General features: G+C 35.2%; 1 long non-coding RNA gene across 1 annotated transcript; it reads left to right on the top strand.

The window, feature by feature from the left end:
* The first annotated feature begins 1,101 nt into the window (after positions 1-1,101).
* Positions 1,102-13,048, top strand: LOC135570315 (uncharacterized). Its single transcript, XR_010463515.1, has 3 exons — positions 1,102-1,452; positions 5,364-5,549; positions 10,220-13,048. It is a non-coding gene; the product is annotated as an uncharacterized LOC135570315 (long non-coding RNA).
* The last annotated feature ends 3,104 nt before the right edge of the window (positions 13,049-16,152 follow it).

Here is a 16,152-nt window from a genome sequence, read left to right as displayed (position 1 = left end):
TTAGCCCAAACAACTACCTCTTTCCCAACTGTATTTAATTAATTTATTTATTTATTTTGCTCCTTTGCACCCCATTATTTTTATTTTTACTTTGAATTCTTCCATTGAAATCTACCATTCCAGTGTTTTACTTGCTATATTGTATTTAGATTACATGGCCTTTTTTTGCCTTTACCTTATCTCACCTCATTTGCTCACATTGATATAGACTTGTTTATGGATTATTGACTGTATGTTTGTTTTACCTGTGTAACTCTGATCATTGTATCTGCCGAATCAGATTACTTGGAGAGGGGGTAAATGAGAACTTGTTCTCAACTTGCCTACCTGGTTAAATAAATGAAATAAAAATGGAAAAAAATAAATGAATCAGATTAAAGAATATAACATAATGAAATCATGAGCCTCATAATGAATCAGATTATCTTGAGGAGTCAGGGAGAGCTGACAGTTTACATGGAGAGGGGGACCTGATCCTAGATCATAATGAATCAGATTACATGGAGAGGGGGAGCTGATCCTAGATCATAATGAATCAGAATCAGATTACATGGAGAGGGGACCTGATCCTAGATCATAATGAATCAGATTACATGGAGAGGGGGACCTGATCCTAGATCATAATGAATCCTAGATTACATGGAGAGGGTGGTTATGGGACCTGATCCTAGATCATAATGAATCAGATTACATGGAGAGGGGGACCTGATCCTTAGATCATAATGAATCAGATTACATGGAGAGGGGGACCTGATCCTAGATCATAATGAATCAGATTACATGGAGAGGGGGACCTGATCCTAGATCATAATGAATCAGATTACATGGAGAGGGGGACCTGATCCTAGATCATAATGAATCAGATTACATGGAGAGGGGGACCTGATCCTAGATCATAATGAATCAGATTACATGGAGAGGGTGGTTATGGGACCTGATCCTAGATCATGCAATGAATCAGAATGAATCAGATTACATGGAGAGGGGGACCTGATCCTAGATCATAATGAATCAGATTACATGGAGAGGGGGACCTGATCCTAGATCATAATGAATCAGATTACATGGAGAGGGGGACCTGATCCTAGATCATAATGAATCAGATTACATGGAGAGGGGGAGGACCTGATCCTAGATCATAATGAATCAGATTACATGGAGAGGGAGACCTGATCCTAGATCATAATGAATCAGATTACATGGAGAGGGGACCTGATCCTAGATCAGCACTCCAACTCTGGGACACTTCCTGTATGAAACAGAACACATAGTTGTAAAGTCTAGTTACAGCAGGTGTTTACTGCCATCTAGTGGAAGATACCAATACAACACTTTATTATCAGGGTGGGGAGGCGGCTGAGCTGAAACAGAAAGTAAAGTTGTTCTTTTGTTCAGGATCCATTTTGAGACGACAGAGCAGAAAACACTATATGGAGAAGATTGAAAAATAAAGTAAGTATTTCTGAACAATAATCTATTCTAATGGACAGAGTACGTGCATGAATACCTGTAATGAGATATTACTAGTTAGTAGAACTGCTACTTGAGCTGAGTTGCTGACAGACAGCAGTTTCAAAGTGTAAACTAATCAGTAGGCCGACATGTTATCAGTAAAACGTCTGGTAAAGATGGTGGAGGAGCTTTTCAATGATATGGTTTTATGTTTATCTCAGGGTTTCTCCATCCTTTTGTTCTTACCAGCACTTACACACCTGATTCAACTAATCATCACATATTTTGTGAACCGACCTGAACATGTTTAGACTGGTCATCTATGATATATAGGCTATAGCTGAGGTATAGACCTTTATCTGCATATCACTAACAAACTGCTATTATACATTATAACCTAGTCTACTTTACATAATATAACATCTATATATCACTAACAACCCACTACTATACATTATAACCTAGTCTACTTTACATAATATAACATCTACATACCACTAACAACCCACTACTATACATTATAACCTAGTCTACTTTACATAATATAACATCTACATACCACTAACAACCCACTACTATACATTATAACCTAGTCTACTTTACATAATATAACATCTACATATCACTAACAACCCACTACTATACATTATAACCTAGTCTACTTTACATAATATAACATCTACATATCACTAACAACCCACTACTATACATTATAACCTAGTCTACTTTACATAATATAACATATCACTAACAACCCACTACTATACAGTATAACCTAGTCTACTTTACATAATATAACATCTACATATCACTAACAACCCACTACTATACATTATAACCTAGTCTACTTTACATAATATGACATATCACTAACAACCCACTACTATACATTATAACCTAGTCTACTTTACATAATATAACATCTACATATCACTAAGAACCCACTACTATACATTATAACCTAGTCTACTTTACATAATATAACATCTACATATCACTAACAACCCACTACTATACATTATAACCTAGTCTACTTTACATAATATAACATCTACATATCACTAACAACCCACTACTATACATTATAACCTAGTCTACTTTACATAATATGACATATCACTAACAACCCACTACTATACATTATAACCTAGTCTACTTTACATAATATAACATCTACATATCACTAACAACCCACTACTATACATTATAACCTAGTCTACTTTACATAATATAACATCTACATATCACTAACAACCCACTACTATACATTATAACCTAGTCTACTTTACATAATATAACATCTACATATCACTAACAACCCACTACTATACATTATAACCTAGTCTACTTTACATAATATAACATCTACATATCACTAACAACCCCACTACTATACATTATAACCTAACAACCCACTCTACTTTACATAATATAACATATCACTAACAACCCACTACTATACATTATAACCTAGTCTACTTTACATAATATAACATCTATATCACTAACAACCCACTACTATACATTATAACCTAGTCTACTACATAATATAACATCTACACTAACCCACTATATAAACATCTACATATCACTAACAACCCACTACTATACATTATAACCTAGTCTACTTTACATAATATAACATCTACATATCACTAACAACCCACTACTATACATTATAACCTAGTCTACTTTACATAATATAACATCTACATATCACTAACAACCCACTACTATACATTATAACATTTACATAATATAACACTAACAACCCACTACTATACATTATAACCTAGTCTACTTTATCACATAATATAACATATCACTACATATCACAACAACCACTACTATACATTATAACCTAGTCTACTTTACATAATATAACATCTACATATCACTAACAACCCACTACTATACATTATAACCTAGTCTACTTTACATAATATAACATCTACATATCACTAACAACCCACTACTATACATTATAACCTAGTCTACTTTACATAATATAACATCTACATATCACTAACAACCCACTACTATACATTATAACCTAGTCTACTTTACATAATATAACATCTACATATCACTAACAACCCACTACTATACATTATAACCTAGTCTACTTTACATAATATAACATCTACATATCACTAACAACCCACTACTATACATTATAACCTAGTCTACTTTACATAATATAACATCTACATATCACTAACAACCCACTACTATACATTATAACCTAGTCTACTTTACATAATATAACATCTACATATCACTAACAAACCACTACTATACATTATAACCTAGTCTACTTTACATAATATAACATCTATATATCACTAACAACCCACTACTATACATTATAACCTAGCTACTTTACATAATATAACATCTACATATCACTAACAACCCACTACTATACATTATAACCTAGCCTACTTTACATAATATAACATCTACATATCACTAACAACCCACTACTATACATTATAACCTAGCCTACTTTACATAATATAACATCTACATATCACTAACAACCCACTACTATACATTATAACCTAGCCTACTTTACATAATATAACATCTACATATCACTAACAACCCACTACTATACATTATAACCTAGTCTACTTTACATAATATAAAATATCACTACCAACCCACTACTATACATTATAACCTAGACTACTTTACATAATATAACATCTACATATCACTAACAACCCACTACTATACATTATTCTGTCTACATTTTCTTTAAACCTTTATTTAACTCGGCAAGTCAGTTAAGAACAAATTCTTATTTTCATTGACGGCCTAGGAACAGTGGGTTAACTGCCTGTTAAGGGGCAGAACGACAGATTTGTACCTTGTCAGCTCGGGGATTTGAACTTGCAACCTTCCGGTTACTAGTCCAACGCTCTAAACACTAGGCTACCCTGCTACTACTCCTACTCTACATTCAAAGTATGAGACATGGCCTTGTGTTGCTGTACTGTCTATAACTACCTTAACAAACAGTGACTTATTATTATTATTATTGTTGCTGTACTGTCTATAACTACCTTAACAAACAGTGACTTATTATTATTATTATTATTATTATTATTATTGTTGCTGTACTGTCTAGAACTACCTTAACAAACAGTGACTTATTATTATTATTATTATTATTAAAATTCACAGTTACCATGGAGATGTCATTTCATAACTACATATTCATGTGATGCATTAAATCACCTGACTGTTTCTATATATCTGTTAGTAAATGTTTCTAAGAGATAATTAATAAATGACAACACTTGACATTCAATAATTATTTGTCACTGTGTTAACCACAACCAACATGTTGGATCTCTGTTTAGTTGTCACTGTGTTAACCACAACCAACATGTTGGGTCTCTGTTTAGTTGTCACTGTGTTAACCACAACCAACATGTTGGATCTCTGTTTAGTTGTCACTGTGTTAACCACAACCAACATGTTGGGTCTCTGTTTAGTTGTCACTGTGTTAACCACAACCAACATGTTGGATCTCTGTTTAGTTTTCACTGTGTTAAACACAACCAACATGTTGGATCTCTGTTTAGTTGTCACTGTGTTAACCACAACCAACATGTTGGATCTCTGGTTAGTTGTCACTGTGTTAACCACAACCAACATGTTGGATCTCTGTTTAGTTGTCACTGTGTCAACCACAACCAACATGCTGGATCTCTGTTTAGTTGTCACTGTGTTAACCACAACCAACATGTTGTATCTCTGTTTAGTTGTCACTGTGTTAACCACAACCAACATGTTGGATCTCTGTTTAGTTGTCACTGTGTTAACCACAACCAACATGTTGGATCTCTGTTTAGTTGTCACTGTGTTAACCACAACCAACATGTTGGATCTCTGTTTAGGAGTCAGTGCTCTAAAATGAGTCGCTCTGGGAAAAGAGAGGAGGGACCTGCCTTTAAAAGGCGTCTCTCTGGGGAGAGAGAGGAGGGGGCCCCTGCCTCTAAAATGAGTCTCTCTGGGGAGAGAGAGGAGGGGGCCCCTGCCTCTAAAATGTGTCTCTCTGGGGAACATGACACGAAAGCTAAGAGGTGAGATGACAATTTTTGAAATAATAATAATTAAGAGTTTATTTCCAAAATGCATCACATTTGTTTTTTCATCAGAAATGGTTGCTCATGGGTACCTTCAAAATTACTGTTCTCAGATTTTTAATTAATAGATTTTAGATGGGTATATCTTAAATTATTATTACTATTATTATCAGTTAATAGATTTTAGATGGCTATATCTTTATTAAATTATTATTGCTATCAGTTAATAGATTTTAAATGGGTATATCTTTATTAAATTATTATTACTATTATTATTATCAGTTAATAGATTTTAGATGGGTATATCTTTATTAAATTACTATTATTATCAGTTAATAGATTTTAGATGGGTATATCTTTATTAAATTACTATTATTATCAGTTAATAGATTTTAGATGGGTATATCTTTATTAAATTACTATTATTATCAGTTAATAGATTATAGATGGGTATATCTTTATTAAATTACTATTATTATCAGTTAATAGATTATAGATGGGTATATCTTTATTAAATTACTATTATTATCAGTTAATAGATTATAGATGGGTATATCTTTATTAAATTACTATTATTATCAGTTAATAGATTATAGATGGGTATATCTTTATTAAATTACTATTATTATCAGTTAATAGATTGTAGATGGGTATATCTTAAATTATTATTACTATTATTATCAGTTAATAGATTATAAATGGGTATATCTTTATTAAATTATTATTACTATTATTATCAGTTAATATATTTTAGATGGGTATATCTTTATTAAATTACTATTACTATTATTATCAGTTAATATATTTTAGATGGGTATATCTTTATTAATTTATTATTACTATTATTATCAGTTAATAGATTTTAGATGGGTATATCTTTATTAAATTACTATTATTATCAGTTAATAGATTATAGATGGGTATATCTTTATTAAATTACTATTACTATTATTATCAGTTAATATATTTTAGATGGGTATATCTTTATTAAATTACTATTACTATCAGTTAATAGATTTTAGATGGGTATATCTTTATTAAATTACTATTACTATCAGTTAATAGATTTTAGATGGGTATATCTTTATTAATTTATTATTACTACTATTATCAGTTAATAGATTTTAGATGGGTATATCTTTATTAAATTACTATTATTATCAGTTAATATATTTTAGATGGGTATATCTTTATTAAATTATTATTATTATCAGTTAATAGATTTTAGATGGGTATATCTTTATTAAATTATTATTATTATCAGTTAATATATTTTAGATGGGTATATCTTTATTAAATTACTATTATTATCAGTTAATAGATTTTAGATGGGTATATCTTTATTAAATTATTATTATTATCAGTTAATAGATTTTAGATGGGTATATCTTTATTAAATTACTATTATTATCAGTTAATAGATTATAGATGGGTATATCTTTATTAAATTATTATTACTATTATTATCAGTTAATAGATTTTAGATGGGTATATCTTTATTATATTACTATTATTATCAGTTAATAGATTATAGATGGGTATATCTTTATTAAATTATTATTACTATTATTATCAGTTAATAGATTTTAGATGGGTATATCTTTATTAAATTGATATTATTACAGCATGTCCTCTATTTCAAGATGTGGCCGATTTTAAAACTGCCAGAATACATTTTTAAAATAAGATTCATTTATTTTTTTACGACATTGTTTCTGAATGGCTGCTGGGTAATTTGATTTGCATTGAAATCTTCATTTGTAGACATCGGATTGAGCAGGTTCACTGAGTTGCAAACCAAATGGACAGGTCTCATTGATTAGCTACGTATTACCTATTTTAGCCTTAACATTAGTTTTAGGGTTAAGTAGCCTAGAAAACGTTTAGAAACTATTTAGGAAATAGTATTATGTTAGTAAATACCATTATTGTACTAAATAGCATTTAGATTATTTTGTTAATCTCAACCTGTCTAAACATTTTGCTTTTATTGTTTTGTTATTTTATTATATTAATTATTGCAAGGCAGAACACTTGATAAACAAGACACATTAGTTTTATTTTTTCAAACGTGGTTTGGACCAGTTTGAATTGGCGTGTGATAGGTGGGTTAGGTTGGTTAGGTTTGAGACTGATCTAAGGAATGATCTAAGGAATGAACAAGAAAAATACACTTTATTTCTCAGCTGCCTCACCAACGTCTGTAGGTGAATTAATAACTTTTAATTGCTAAATATTTTCAATAGATGGCAGCACATGACCACGAAGCATCAGTTATAGGCTACAAGCAGCAATATAATTGACATAAAATAGCATACAACCACAGACTATATGTCCCATGATTTTCTAAAATGGTCACTCATTACTTTAGTTAGCTGTATATCTTGTATTCGGGCTGTGTTGCTTTTGGGAGAGCAAAGAATAGTGACTATAGCAGGTATTGAACCCCAAGCGACTTACAGCTGTAATCGCAGCAAAAGGTGGCGCTACAAAGTATTAACTTAACATTCTGCCCCTGAACAGGCAGTTAACCCACTGTTCCCAGGCCGTCATTGAAAATAAGAATGTGTTCTTAACTGACTTGCCTGGTTAAATAAAGGTAAAATTAAATTAAAATTAAAGGTGGATGGATTATCTTGGCAAAGGAGAACTGCTCACCAACAGGGAGGTGAACACATTTGTGCTCAGAATTTGACCAGGGACTGTAGTGATGCAGTGCCCTAGACAGATGCGCCACTCGGGAGCCCAGGGATGTAAACACATTTGTGCTCAGATTGAGAAAAATAAGCGTATGGAACATTTCCGGCATCTTTTACTTCAGCTCATGAAACATGGGACCAACACTTTACATGTTGCGTTTATATTATTGTTCAGTATATTTAGGATGCAAGTATGGGGATTCAGACACGTTATATTATTTTATTTTGGGGAGGGGGGACAAACTCCAACCTTGAGGGGGGTGTCCACAGAAATGTTCTATAGATACTGACTGATATTGACAACCTGAAGTCAGTTTACTTTTGAGGTAGAAGAACACAAGTCATGTTAAGTGGATAAACTGTGTCAGAGGTCTTTTCTGTCAACAAACATTTATTTGTATAACTGGAACAAACGGAACACTATGTACTTGGAGCTTGAGTCATGACGCCCATTAGCCAACTAAAAGCAGGCATAATGTGCTGAAATCCATTCTATCATTTTACCATCTGAATGTTTGAAAACTGAAAACATTAGCCAGATAAAACAATCTTACAAATCACATCAACAACCTAGGACTGGGTGGTATGGCCAAAATATATAGGATTATTTATTATTACAATAAAAGTTCTACATTTGCTGTATGAGTTGTGCATGGTCACATACATTCTAATTGATTTCAGTGGGGCTTTTCCATTTGGATTCATTTTATACTGTTTATACTTCAACCAGAAGTTGAACTCATTTGAGATCATTTCCACACTGCCACATAGTGCTGCACGATACAGACGAAAAATCGAGGCCTTATTTTCTCCAAAATATTGCAACTGTGATTTGACTTGCGATTTAGATCAAAACACTTGGTTGAACTGTTGGAATCATGGAAATATAATACCTGTTCTAATTCTATAGTTAGAATGTGATAGTGGGCAAAAAGCCAAGAGGTGTTCAAAGAATTAGAATACTAACAGGATCTCTATGGACGAAGTACACTATATATGCAAACAGTGTCTGTCTTTACCATTCAACAGTTGACACTGGTGGAGAGCGTAGGGAGGCGGAGTCAAAGCAGCAGGAGGCCTGTGTCTATAGGAGGAGTGTGTTTGTATGTTTAACATGGGACGCCTGTTCCTCTGGGTTTTATGTGGTATAATGTGGTAGTAGCTCTTTCCTGAAGTCAAATGACCTAGTGGCCTCATGGGTGAAATGTTATTCATATTTTTCATAATTAATAAACACATATATTTTTTTCTACTTAGAAAATCCGGTGTTTCTATTTCACACGGTTGTACTATTGGGATGCAAACTCAAAATGGAATACATTTCAACTCTGTATCTGACATGGTACAGGTGCTTTTTATTTTTAGCCCGTAGCCATGTGTGTGAGGTGGATAGTTTTGTAGATGTGTTTAAGACTGCTAAGAAACACTCTGTGTGACCCTGATTTAGCCCAATGCACTAAAAGCTTAACGGAAGTTTGCCGTTTTTAATGTCTGCTCAGTGTAAACACAGTTCCATCCGTACCTTCTAACAGCAGATGTACTCTACGACTCCCAATCAGAGCTGATGCTGTTGAGTATGTTCATTTGAAAATGAAAATCATCAACAGTCTAAATGTCAATACAATATGTTAACTGCAGGAGCTAGTTAACAAATAACGCCGATGCCCAGTGGCCACTACGTCCTTGTTCTGGGTCATTTGATGCAGCTTTCTTTAGAGACTTCGCCAATACAAATGAAGCCAAAGAAAGCAGTAGTATATGTCTTGTGGATTGAGTCCAAGCCTTGCAACTAGAGTCAGAGGTCCAGGCCTTTGGCCTCAACACCACGCCCACCAGGAAGGCTCAGTCCTCCCGTGGTTGGTATCATGACTCGGGGTTGTGTTCATTAGGCACCAAACAGAAGAAAGTTGACAAAAAAAGGTACTTCCTTGTCCAATAAGAAACACTCATTTTGGTTTTGTGTTGCAGAATGTTTTGAAATGGATAACTCTGCATGCCCTAATGAACATGACCCTGCTGTAGCCAAGGAACAGTCCAGTTAGCCAAAGGATCTCTTTAGCGCCTGGGGGCATGTGGGCAGTGTTGGGGGTGAGGTGTTGAATGATAGGGGTGAGGCGGATTTCCCCCCCCACCCCAGCTAAGTGGAGAGGAGAGGAGTTTAGAAGGTCACGTATCCTCATCCTGGCTGGTTTCTTCTGGAACTTTAAACCTGAGATCCAGCTGGTCGACTGCCTCGGGGATCCTACATGGCTTAGATGTTCTACTTTCATTTCAAGTATTTCTGTTAAAGATCACTGGACTGTGGAAGTCACTTGATAGCTTAAATCTGTTGTCATTCAAGATATGTGTAAGAATTATATTAATTATGTTAAATATTCTGGTAGATCGGTGAACATTTCAGTGTCTCAAATAAAATGTACATCCAACTGAGGAAAATTAAAACAAATAAATATAGTGTTGTTTATGTGTTTGTTCAATTAAATGAGCACAAGGAGCAGTCATTATGGCTGAAGTAAAGTTGTGTTGCCTTGACACTCAAGGCAGGTTATAAAGCTCTATACTGTGTAATGACACTCCTATTACATATGTTGTAATATATGTATTTCAGATTGTGTCCATCTGTAATATGTACTAGATGGGATCATGTCCCCAGAATGTCACAATCCTTTAAAAGGGATACTCTGTGTGCTCCACATGTACAGTGATGACATAAAATCCCCTCTCATATATAGGGCTGAATTTCTATTCAAATGACCAAACTTGACCAACAGCAGACTCCTCTACTGTTTATAGCAGTATGTGGACACCCCTTCCAATTAGTGGTCTCGGCTCTTTCAGCCACATCCATCGCTGACAGGTGTATAAAATCAAGCACACCGCCATGCAATCTCCATAGACAAACATTGGCAGTAGAATGGCCTTACTGAAGAGTTCAGTAACTTTCAATGTGGACCGTATTAGGATGCCACCTTTCTAAAAGTAAGTTTGTCAAATTTCTGCTAGAGCTGCCCCGGTCAACTGTAAGTGCTGTTATTGTGAAGTTGAAATGTCTAGGAACAACAACAGCTCAGCCTCGAAGTGGTAAACCACACGGGACTGCCGCGTGCTGAAGTGTACAAATCGGTTGCAGCACTTACTACCGAGTTCCAAACTGCCTCTGGAAGCAACTTCAGCACATTAACTGTTTGTCGGGAGCTTCATGAAATGGGCTTCCATGGCCGAGCAGATGCACACAAGCCTACGATTACCATGGTGTAAAAGCTTGCCGCCATTGGAGTCTGGAGCAGTGGAAACGTGTTCTCTGGAGTGATGAATCACGCTTCACCATCTGGCAGACCGACGGACGAATCTGGGTTTGGCGGATGCCAGTAGAACGCTACCTGCCCGAATGCAGGGTGCCAACTGTACATTTTGGTGGAGGAGGAATAACAGTCTGGGGCTGTTTTTCATGGTTTGGACTAAGTCCCTTAGTTCCAGTGAAGGGAAATCTTAACGCTACAGCACACAATGACATTCTAGACGATTCTGTGCTTCCAACCTTGTGGCAACCGTTTGGGGAAGGTCTTTCCTGTTTCAGCATGACAATACCTCATTGCACAGATGCAGAAGAGTAGGGAGGTAAGGCAATAAATAGGCCATAGAGGCGAAATAATTACAATTTAGCGTTAACACTGGAGTGATAGATGTGCAGATGATGATGTGCAAGTAGAGATACTGGGGTGCCAAAGAGCAAAGGGATAAGTAACAATATGGGGACGAGGTAGTGGGGTGTGCTGTTTACAGATTGGCTGTGTACGTTCAGGTACAGTGATCGGTAAAGGAAGTGTTGGCTTTGGGGATGACCAGTGAAATATACCTGCTGGAGCGCTTGCTACCGGTGGGTGTTGCATACACACCCACACACAGGTCCAGAGGAAGAGAGACATAGAGAGCCTGAGATTTCATTAAAGGCTAATTACATTTTAAAACCCTTCATTTCCTCAAAAATGTTACTACCAGCATTTAAACATATTACTATTATTAAAATATTAAGCTACACCTCAAATGTCTAAACATTTATATAAATCCTACATATTACAACACAATACTACATTTTAATAGCCTTTAAATGTTTATGTATAATTGTTTTTCATTTTACAAGCGGTCACAAGCTCCCTCCATAAGTTTAAGACAAAACTTGACCAACTGTTTCAAATGGTCAAACTCAGGCCTCCCCATTCTCTACATAAATTCCCAACTGTTTCAATGTTTACACTTAGGCCTCCCCCATTCACTACATAAATACCCAACTGTTTCAAATGGTCAAACTCAGGCCTCCATTCACTACATGAATTCCCAAATGTTTCAAATTTTCAAACACATTCAACAGTTCAACAAGGTCACTATTCATCAATCACCAGGACATTTTTATTACAAACATATGCTTTACTTCAAAGAAACAGTTGCACGATCATGTTACATAAGCACTCACTCTATAGCGTGAGAACATCCGGACAGGATTTCCATAGCGTGAGAACATCCGGACAGGATGTCCATAAAAGGGCATAAACAAGTAACACTAAAAATAGATCATCAATCACTTTTTGACACATGCCGTCTACTATATTCTCTCTGACAAAATGTAACAATTAGGTCTACATATATTTCCTATAGTTGACATATCAATAGATGTCAAATTGTACACACATTTCTATAACATAAACTATACCATCAACTCTCTGGGTCAAAGCAATGGCCAAAAATGTTAGAGCACCATAGATGGATTCTGAATGAGTCGCTTAGTGTTATATGTATCTATATTTTCACAGACCCATCCATCCCCTCAACTCTCTCTGGGCCAAAGTAATGAGCACAATAGAATGTATGATTGAGTTAATTGCTGAATGATGCAATGTCACATGCAATGTCATGCAATGAAACATGCAATGTCATGCAATAAAATGCAAATGAATTACTTAAAAATCATACAATGTGATTTTCTGGATTTTTTTATTTTATTTCTTTTTTTAGATTCCGTCTCTCACAGTTGAAGTGTTCCTATGATAAAAATTACAGACGTCTACATGCTTTGTAAGTAGGTAAACCTGCAAAATCGGCAGTGTGTCAAATACTTGTTCTCCCCACTGTAAATGGACATTGAAAACGGACATATTATTTTGAATAAAACCATGGCCAGTTTGGGCCACAGTTGTATGCAAGCTTGCTTTGTAAAAACAAACATAACAGGCTAATGTCTGGGCCGCAAATTATTTGCGTTTCCTTCAGTATGGCCCTTGCACTGATTGAGTTTGACACCCCTGGCGTACAATATGGACACAAATGTGAAAAATGATCACTATATATAAATATATATTTTAAAGTATAAATTACCAAAGATTACTTGTTTATTACCAACATTACTGAAGATTCAGGTAACTTTAGTAATTTATCGGTTGCTTAGATATTCAGGGTGGTGTTTACAGTATAGCACCAATCATATGTGTGTTAGGAGGCATTACTTAATCTAAACCCAACCTTCACATTTGTCAAGGAAAGCAGAGACATCACAAGTACATCTCAGACTTTCTCTTTTTAGACTGAATATTAAAATACTGACCTTATGTCTAAAGTTATTGTTTTGACACTTTCTAGTAAATTGACTAGAATTTATGTATATGACTACTACCAATGCCACATAGACCGTATTCAATCTTCTTATTTTTGTTGTTGTGACAGCTCATTTTCAATATACCTGCAGAGAAGGGTATGAATGCATCCCTCTTTACAAATCGTCCCTGCTCATCCAGAAAGTGGGCGGGGTTAAAGGTGTGGGGGCTCTCCCATTCACTCGTCGTGCAGGACCGACATCAATAGAGGAATCACAGATGTCCCCTGCACTCAGAGACAAACAAAGAACATTGTTAGCCTCTACAGGATCGGTGTTCCCCCTGGGACGGTTGAGCTAACGTAGGCTAATGTGAATTCCATGAGGTTGTAACTCCACTGTCCAATTTACACTAGCTATTACAGTGAAAGAATACCATGCTATTGTTTGAGGAGTGTGCACAGTTTTGAACATGAAAAGTTATTAATAAACAAATTAGGCACATTTGGGCAGTCTTGATACAAAATGTTGAACATAAATGCAATGGCTCATTGGATCAGTCCAAAACGTTGCACATACACTGCTGCCATCTAGTAGCCAAAATCTAAATTGCACCTGGGCTGGAAAAATATATTTTGGCCTTTCTATTGCATTTCAAAGATGGTACAAAAAAATGGTTGTTTTATTCTTTGTATTATCTTTTACCAGATGTATTGTGTTATATTCTCTCCACATTAATTTCACATTTCCACAACCTTCAAAGTTTTTCCTTTCAAATGGTATCAAGAATATGCATATCCTTGCTTCAGGTCCAGAGCTACAGGCAGTTAGATTTGGGTATGTCATTTTAGGCGAAAATTTAAAAAAAGGGTCTGATCCTTAAGACATTTTTAAAGCAAAAGTGATTGACAGCTTGTTCCATTATGTCTGCACAACTCTAAGAACCGGGCAGGATATTTGATAGAAGATCTACAAAGGGCTGACGACTTCCTATGACCCTGCTGATCTCCTCTTGTACCTGGTCTGAGACATAAAGGAGGATGAGAGGTAGTGTAACAAAACCAAAGTTAAACTTTAATGACCCAGCCATGCCTACTAGATTTATAAACTGCGCCATTTGCCATATTACGACTAGTAACTCCTGAGTGGTTTACACACTATCGGCTGACCCAATCTGTTATGTGCAGGCTATATATACAGTATGTCACTTTTTTAAGCCCCAAAATGGGGGAAATACTCCTGAGAAACCCTTGTAGCTCGCAGCCAGAGCATTTAGCTTAACCCCTGTAACATCAATTCTGCTGGATGACAATTTGATGCAAGACTCAGATTCAGCATAAACTTAATATCCTACAGTACCTCCAGGCTCTGCCTCTGTATTAGGAATGAGTCCACAAAGCCTCCACACATCTGAGGGTTCAGGGTCTCCTTCAAGCCCCTTGCTAGCTCTGTGGCATCCACCTTCATATCCTTATGCAAACATCTGCTTGTATACATTTCTTAAGCAGTGCCCTCTGTAATTATTGGGACAATGAAGCATTTTTTCTTCTTATGACTCAATACTCCAGGACTATCCGTTATCATGGTAGCATCCACAATTAACGTAGAAGTGTTTAGAAATATATTCTATTGTTATTTACAATAAAAGTGACTCCAAAATGACATAATACATTATTTACTATTTATTTCTATTGGGCACAACATAATCTGAAGCACAACCAAAACAGACAGCAAATGCATCCAGCAAGTGTTTAGAGTCACAAGCTTGATGTAGTCATTGTGTGCTATGAATATGGGACCAAATATTTGACTTTTTACTACTTTAATACACAGACGTGAATTTGTCACAATACCTTTCTTTGGTCCCCTAAAATGGTTACAAAAAGTGCTGTAATTTCTAAATCGGTTCACCTGATATTAATACAAATACCCTCAAATTAAAGGCTGACAGTCTGCACTTTAACCTCATGGTAAATGTTTGATTTAATATCCAAAGTTCTGGAGTAGAGAGCCAAAATAAGGAAAACATAGTTAAGGAGGGCACTGTATACTATTATTGTGTGTATATAACTATTACTACATGGACATATAGAAGTGTCATGCCTGATAAATCTCTTAACAAGTTTTTGCCAAGTTGTTTTACATTTATTGAAAGCAGTAACTCCCCTTGATGTATTCTGAACATTTCATGACTCTAAGACCAGGAAAATGGTACTTGCAAAAGAAACAGGAAGTTTTACTCTGATTCAGTTGGCTCCATAGACGGCTCACATGCTACAAAGCCTGTTTTAGCATGGGCAGTGCCATTGAGGATTTT

Source organism: Oncorhynchus nerka, unplaced genomic scaffold, assembly GCF_034236695.1.
Source record: "Oncorhynchus nerka isolate Pitt River unplaced genomic scaffold, Oner_Uvic_2.0 unplaced_scaffold_985, whole genome shotgun sequence".
Classification (NCBI taxonomy): Eukaryota; Metazoa; Chordata; class Actinopteri; order Salmoniformes; family Salmonidae; genus Oncorhynchus; species Oncorhynchus nerka.
This window is presented reverse-complemented; position numbering and strand designations above follow the sequence as displayed.